Source organism: Callospermophilus lateralis, chromosome 2 (assembly GCF_048772815.1).
Source record: "Callospermophilus lateralis isolate mCalLat2 chromosome 2, mCalLat2.hap1, whole genome shotgun sequence".
Taxonomy (NCBI): domain Eukaryota; kingdom Metazoa; phylum Chordata; class Mammalia; order Rodentia; family Sciuridae; genus Callospermophilus; species Callospermophilus lateralis.
This window is the reverse complement of record NC_135306.1, coordinates 194874758-194883419: the sequence shown is the minus strand read 5'-3', so window position 1 is coordinate 194883419 and position 8662 is coordinate 194874758. Positions and strand designations below refer to the sequence as shown.

General features: G+C 36.1%; 2 pseudogenes; one reads left to right on the top strand and one right to left on the bottom strand.

The window, feature by feature from the left end:
* LOC143391699 (olfactory receptor 4C11-like) lies at positions 1-898 on the top strand (annotated as a pseudogene).
* A 353-nt stretch (positions 899-1251) lies between these two features.
* LOC143391698 (olfactory receptor 4P4-like) lies at positions 1252-7492 on the bottom strand (annotated as a pseudogene).
* Positions 7493-8662: the final 1170 nt, after the last annotated feature.

The following is an 8662-nucleotide window of genomic DNA, read 5'->3' as shown; positions in this document are numbered from 1 at the left end:
ATGTGGCAAAATAGTAACATAACTGAGTTCATATTGCTAGGATTGACACAGGCAGAAAATGGTGTTTTTAATCATCTTAATTTTCTACATAGGAACTGTAGTGGGGAATACACTTGTTAGTGTGACCATTAAATCCAGCAGGACACTTGAAAGCCCCACGTATTATTTCTTATTTTATCTGTCCTTTGCTGATTCCTGATATTCAACATCCACAGCCCCTAAACTCATTGTAGATGCTCTCTCTACAAAGAAAGTCATATCCTACAATGAGTGCATGACACAGGTCTTTGCACTGCATTTATTTGGCTGGATGGAGATCCTTGTCCTCATCCTCATGGCTGCTGATAGCTATGTGGCCATCTGTAAGCCTTTGCATTACCCAAGGATCATGAGGAGGCAGGTCTGTCTCATCTTGATTGTCCTTGCCTGGATAGGGTCCTTTATGCATTCCATTTCTCAGATTATCCTGGCCTTGAGATTGCCCTTCTGTGGACCCAACTTGATTGATCATTACTGCTGTGATCTGCAGCCCTTGTATTTGCTGAATCTGCTGTTGGTGACTAACAATAGGGCAATTTGCTTAGTCAGTTTAATGATTTTAATGACTTCATACGTTGTCATCCTACATTCACTAAGAAACTACAGTGCAGAAGGGAGGAAAAAAGTGCTGTCCACTAGCACGTCTCACATTATTGTTGTTGTCTTGTTCTTTGGTCTCTGTATATTCATATATACAGGCCCCCCAACCACATTTCCTATGGAAAAGATGGTGACAGTGTTTTATACCATTGGCACACCCTTCCTCAACCCACTCATCTACACACTGAGGAATGCAGAGGTGAAAAAAGCCATGAGAAATCTGTGGCAGGTTAAAACTACAACAGAAAGCAGGGGATGAGTTGAGAGTCCAATCTCATATTTATACATTTATGATATGACTGATTCTGTACAAATATCAAATATGATTATTTCTGATAATTGTGAGAGTCATAAGTATTTTCATATAAGTTTGTGGGTTCTTAATATATTTTTAGATGAAAGGCAATATGGATTCCATGGTATCTTTTTTGTTTGTTTGTTTTTCCTACACAGACGTTGTGGAAACTAAGTCAGGTAGTTATAGAATTTATTGTCTCCCTGCAGATTCTCTTCCTTTCCAGCCACTGTGGTTCTAGGGCCTGGCTACTTCTATACATTCTAAATTCATGTGCCTGCTTTCCTTAGAGTTTTCTGTGTTTTGACCTCCGACTGTTAATGTCCCTGACAACTTGAGTCTGACTCTTTCTCTGAGAGTTCCATTCTGGTACTTGTGAGCAATGACCTACAAGTCACATCAATATTCACTCTTATCTGATGAGAAAACATTTAGATCATAAGAGCAGTTAAAAATTGTGATTAAACATAAATAAAGTGCAGACAGTTCATTGGGATCTTTTCTTTCTTCTCTAAGGCATTCCCAGTAGGTAGCAAGTGTCTTCTTGAACACTCACAGACAAAGGAATTAGCTCATGGTATCAAAAGTGCCCATGTCATTTATGACTGGATTTTCTTTGGAAAGTTCCATATGTTCAAGTAAGAGTCTCTTCTCATATTCTAAATTATATATAGTTATTCTAAACTATATATTTCTTTTGCCTTTGTTAAACTAACCAAAACATTATTTGTGAGATTTTTTTAAAGCTACTACATAAAGCCTGGAGACATTAAGTTTTGTTTTACAAAATTAGTGTTCACCATTTGTAGTAAAAACCCTCTAAATCTAAGGTAAATAGAAGTAAAACCATGGGTATTGTGAAAGCTAAATAAAAAAACAGAAGTAGAGATGCAACATGTTTTGTCAGACTGAAGAGCAGAAAGTAGAAACTGACATGAACCCCAAAGTGATATGACCTATTTTCTTTGAAGTGAGTGATGTTGATGAAATTACCATGGACATTCAGAAATATAGCACTTGTGTCTAGAATATGGGCTCATGGAGAACCCACTACTGCTATGCAAAGCCTCTTTATTTCTCCATTTATAATGATATGTCCCTCTTTCTTTGTTTGTTCTTTTTTTTATGTCTTTGTGTTGTGTTGCACAGCTTCACAAATTAAAATTTCCACTGGAATTTTCATGCTCAGAGTGGGGAAGAGGATGGGTGAATAGTTGCACCTTAGAGATATAGGCCTTGTATTATACCCTCAAATTTAAATATTCATTGATTTCAGTGCAGGGAATTGTAACATTTTTAGCAACTGTTATCAAATTCTATGCCTTATGATTTGTTTATTTTCATATTAGCTATTTAATATTTGTAGTGTTTTAACAATTGTTATATGTTACAGAATTTTCATTTACACATTTCTGATCCTATCATAATTTTCTATTTCCATGAACTTTCTTTGCTTTGTCTGCCACTATAGCCAAAATGAATTCATTATTATTTCCTGTTTTTTTTCCGACTCAGTTATCATACTCCTCAGTTTATGACCAAAAGACTTTAAATCAGCATACAACAGTGATGCATCCAAGTCAATGTTTATAGCAGCTCAATTCACAATTGCCAAGATATGCCCTACAACAGATGAACAAATAAAGATAATGTGGTGTATATACACAACAGAATATTACTCAGCCTTAAAGAAGAATGAAATTATGGAACTTGCTGGTAAATGGATGGATCTGGAGTCAATCATGCTAAATGAATAACCTGGTCCCAAAAATTCAAAGGCAGAAAATTGTCTCTAATATGTGCATTTTAACCTACAACAAAGGAGGGAAAGAATAGTAGTTTACTGGATTAGACAAAGGGGAACACAAGGAAGAGAGGGGGAAGAGGAAAGAGTGAAATTAGTCTGACATAATTTTCCTATCCTTGTATAAGAATATGCCACCAATATAACTGCATGTCACGTAAAACCACAATATTGGGGAACAAATTATAATTTTTATGTGTATGTATATCATGTCAAAACATATTCTACTGTCATATACATCTAGAAAGAACAAAAATAAATAAAAAATACTGTGTCTTATAATTTAATTGAAAATTCATACCACTATTCACCATGTCTTACTGCCACAAGTGGTTGTTTTAAAGTTAATTCATGCATAAATAGAGTAATAATCCTTATAGACCCTCTAAATCTTCCTTTGGGTATAAACTGAGGACTGGGATAACTAAGTATGAAGTATCAAAATACATACTATTGTCATGCATAACTAATTAGAAAAACATTTTAAAAAATTATAAATGAAAATATGAAGTTCAGAAAAATGTATAAATTTCTTCAGATGCCCTGCTAATTGTCATAAATAAGTTTTTATTTTTATTAATGTCTTAGTTATATTCATTATCATTATTTATTATTATGTTTATTTTATTATTTATAATTATTTGTATATTTTGGATTGAACGCAGAGGTACTTTACCACTGAGGTGCATTCCCAGTACTTTTCATTTTTAATTTTGAGTCAAGGTTTCACCAAGTTGCTTAGTACCTTGCTAAGTTGCTGAGGGTGCTGCTAAGTTGCTGAGGCTGACATCAAACTTGCTGTCCTCCAACCTCAGCCTATCGGGTAGCTGGAATTACAGATGTGCACAAAAGCACCTTGCAGGAGTAATGTTTTAAACCAGTTCTTTTAGTTTCCCAGGTGGATCAATGCCTCTACCCTTCTTTAACTCTTAATTCAAACATTGTATCAAAAGTGGACAGGTAATGTGGCAAAAGTTTTGAAAATATTAATGTAAAAGTCAGAGGCCTAGATACAATTTCTATTGGCCAACCTGATTAACTTTTCTGGACAACACACATGAGTTCTCTGAAATCCTAATGAGGATATCAATTATTAAATCAACATATATGATGATACTTATATCAACTGTGTATGATTATATGTATAACAACACACATACACTTACAGACATATATACTTGGAACATTATATGGATTTTGTCTAAAGTCACACAGTTGGATTATCATAAATGGATCTTTGGACTTGAAAAGTTTAATCCCTGACAATCACAAAGAACCTGCCACACTGCATGTCCTTGAGTTAGAGAAATTCTGGAGTCAGTCTTACATCGGGAACACTTTAAACCATGAGAGTGCATGCGATCAATAACCAAAATTAAAAAAACAAAAAACAGTGTTCTGAAACATTCCATTGTAGAGAATATGATTAGATGATCAAGAACCCAGAAAAGAAACTGAGAGAAGGTTTTTGGACATTTAGCATGAAAACTAGGAGAGTATGATGTGACCCCAAAGCCAAGTGAAAATATAAATGTCTTTAGGGAAAAAGGAGGGATAATTTTTGTGAAAGCCTGAATTCATCAAGATGGAAGATGCTGACTACCTTCATAAGAGCAGCTTCTGTCACCTAGGACAGGTAATGGTGGAGGGAAAGATTTCCCCTTAAAACACAATCAGGATGACAAAAATCAGATGCAGTGAGTACAGAAGAGGAGAAATCAGAAGTGAGGAAATAGGGGAGGGGACATAAGAACAAAAAATGTTTTATTTCAGAGAGTTTATTCAGAAAGTAAATCTTAAAAGAGGACAAAGTTATGGTTCTGATAAAAATAAAATATATGGTAGATTTTATTTAAGTCAAAATTTAAGGTAGAAATCAAGATACGATGGTTATTCCAAAGAGAACACAAAGTAGGACAGATTTTTAGTCTGATAAGAAATTACTAAAATTAAATTGAGAATGGCTAAAAAATGGACATAATTGGTAAACACACAGAGGGGAACAATCAGTAGACATCCTCTCCTCCCCACCCCCCCACCCCTGGAAATAATCTGCATTTCTATGGACATACTTGACTGCCACTGCTATTATTTTCTCTAAATTAATGTCTGTGTCTCCAGAATTATAACTTACTTTCCACAAGGGCAGTGAGGTATGACTAACCTCAGTGGAAGAACTACTCAAGACATTTCCCAAACTGCAAAGACTCAGTTCATTATTCCTGCAGCTTTTAGGCGTATATCAATGATCCAGCAAAGACAGGGACACTGATGAGGAGATGCCCCTGTGAGGTGAAAGGGATGAGCTCCAGGGTACCAATACACTGCTTAAAGATAGAAATTGCTGTTATTGTCTTCCCACTTTTGCTCCATATGTTTTAACAATCCCTCATTAATATGTTTATTCTAATAATGAGAAGAAGATAGAAATATCTGTTTTAATTTTGAAATTTTATTTTTAATAATATAGGTACAACTTCTTAAAGAGGCAAAATGCTTATTGTCCACTAGAATGAGGTCTTCCCCATCTGGCCCCATCTGGGCTGTGATGCTGCCCTTTGCTTATGTGCTGCTTAGGGAACACTTAGGAGTCTCAGGATATTATGCTGTTTTGCTTTTATATGCTCCATGCATCTTAGCAACTCCCAACATTCCCACGTTATTTAGTGTTCCTTCTGTATTCGCCTGAAAATAAATTATTTACCATTCATTAAATATCATGAGTTTTGTAAGAACTTTGAGTTCCTCCACAATCCTAACCAATTTTGCTCTGAGCCATGTCTTATATTACATGAAATTCTTCCAGTGTGACATTCACTTGTCTTGAGCAAAATATTTTACTTTTATCGTGCAAAAAATCAAAACAGAACATAGCACCTATCCAGTTCAGATGATATTTTCTGCTTGCCATTCCAATAGAAAAATGCTCATTTCACCTCTAACAGAAACTTTGTAAAAACATGTGAGTGCTCCTTGCTTTTTTTTTTTTTTTTTAATAATGCAGGTGCTCTAGTTTCTGCTCAGGAAAGTCATCATTTAATGTTATCTTTTTCTGATCAAAGCACAGCATGAGGCAATAAAATAACATATGTGTATCAAGCAAGGCAGGCCATGATTATACCTCTCTGTTTTATAAGATCATGTTGCCCACCATCTGCATGGTTAGAAATCAGATCTGCAACGAGAATCTGTGCCCTCAACCAATACACTGCATCCTGCTAGAATTAGCAGAAAAGTGCAATTTAATTATATATGAAAGAGTTAGGAGAGGAAGTGACTTAGAGTGAAACAAGAGGTTTTCTTGGGGGCTTTGAAAAAAGCTTTGGTCTTGGGAACATAAGAATCTCAAGAATGCTGCTGGTTATTATTAGAGTAAAGCATGAGTGTTTGGGGAAATATTGGGTCCCACATCTTTAAGAATATTCTTAGAGTATAAGTACAAATTCTGGTTGCTTTTTAATTACTTTTGGTGGCTAGAACTGGCTTCATTGAATACAGTCATCCAAAATACTAGTTGTAAGGACCCTTAGTATTAATTTGTGTTGCACACTGTCTTGTCTATTGCCAAATACAAAAATTAATCACAGAGCCAACAGATCAAATAGAATAGAGGCAATATATGTACAGAAAACCTTGAAAAAAATTACAGCAGAGATAAATCCTGCGTACATCCATAAAACAATAAATAACATCTGCAATATTATCCTACATATATGCTTGCTAGGTAGAAGATGATTAGGCAAGCCTTATGCATTTTGAAGGTTTCAAGGTATCAATAACATTTTCAAGAAGCTGGGTGGTGAAAGTCAGGAAAGCCTTTCAGTCAATTTTCTTTGCTTCCCATTATATGACGCCATAATTTTTTTATCGCATTCTTCATCTCCGTGTTTCTTAGTGTGTATATCAGAGGATTGAGCATGGGGGCAATGATAGTATAAAAGAGGGCAAATACTTTGTCTTCGGGTAAAGTAGTTGCTGGTCGAATATAAATAAACAGTAAAGGGGCAAAAAACAGGACGACCACAGTGATATGTGAACTGCAAGTAGAGAGGGCTTTGTGGCGATTCTCTGTAGAGTAAGACCTGACAGTACATAAGATCACAGCATAAGATATCATCAGGACCACAAAAATCACTGTGCCCATCAGTCCAGAATTGGCGATGACCAAGAAACCAATTTTGCTTGTGTCAGTGCAGGCCAGTTTCAGCAAAGGATACATATCACAGAAGTAGTGATCTATTTCATTGGGACCACAGTAGGGTAAGAAGATGGCCAGGAGAAACTGACCAAAGGAGTGGAGGAATCCCCCAGCACAGGAGACAGCAATAATGACATCACACTTCTGTCTGCTCATGATGACAGTGTAGTGCAGGGGCTTGCAGATGGCCACATAGCGGTCATAGGCCATCCCTGTGAGAATGAAGATCTCGATGCCCCCAAAGAAGTGCATGGTAAAGAGTTGTGTCATGCAGCCAGTGTAGGAAATGGACTTCTTGGTTGATAGTGAGTCCACGATTAGCTTGGGGGGTGACAGTGGAGGTGTAGCAGAGATCTGAGAGTGATAGGTAGCTCAGGAAGAAATACATGGGCTGGTTAATAAGTGGACTACAGGTGATGGAGATCATGATTAGCAAGTTTCCAGTCAAAATTGCAATGTAACAAAGTAAAAACAGTAAAAAGCAGAGAATCTCTAATTCTTTTTTCTGAGAAAATCCTAAAAGAATAAATTCTGTGACATTATTTCTATATTCCATGATCAACATGCAGGTTGTAGTCACCTGTAAATAGATGAATGATGAATTGTGGAATACATTGAAATATGTTGATTTATCATATCATCTTATGATTTGTAGTAGTGTATGCTGGAAATGATTTAAAGGTTGAATAAAATGGAAATTTTATTTTTATTTATGAAGACTTTCCTGTATGGTTTCTTTGTCAGTTTATTGAAAATATTGTTACTAAATGTCTTAGGTAGCTGGGATAAATACTAGCATTGTAGAATAATGGAGAATGATACTTATAAGAGCATGTATTATGAAACTTAATGATATTATAGTCCAATAAGACTGTTGAATTGATACTTTTAGTGGGAAAAAAAATCACATCAGAGATTCACTTTTGTGTTTGCTATTGAGAAACCATCTACAAAATAAAACATTGAGTAAAATACTATAGAAAAGCAAATATATAAAGTCTAATATATACATAATATTTTAAGTGAGAAACTCCCTGCTGTATATCATACGAGAAAGTATTATACATAAAAAATCAACAATTTGGGATATTTGGTATTATGAGGAATATGTGCATGGCTTCTCTTTTGCTTAATTTACAAATGTTTTTAACTTACATATATACTTAATTTATCAGTAAAGAACTATGCTTTACATCCAACTAAAGCCACAATTAGAAAGGTGCCGCAGTCTGGCTGGGCACAAAATCACGAGCCACTCACAGCCTTGTAGATTCAAACAGCAATTCTTTATCCCCGAACTCATTTTTATCACCACTCTACAAGCACGTTCTGGGGAAAAATCCACTCCTCCACCAGGCTCTGCATCCCAAAAATACTCTCTGAATCCCAGGAGAACTCAACAAGGAGTGGGCAGGCGCCTGAGGCAGCAGGATAGGCCCTATTCCCAGCAGGGTCCACCTTAAACCTGGAACCACCCTAAACCAAGGAGTAGGATACTCCCTATTCCCAGCAGGATACACCCTAAACCTGAACCCACCCTAATCCAGCAGGATCCTCCGTAAACCTGATCCACCCTGGTCCTTGAGCAGGGTCACCTTACTCAAATATACATGCAATGTCACTGCAAATGAGGGTCTAAGGCAAGCCATATCCACAATGGAGAGTCCTCCCTCTAAGCAACATGGGGTAGGCTGACAAGGAAATTGCCATGCATCATTCTTACTTA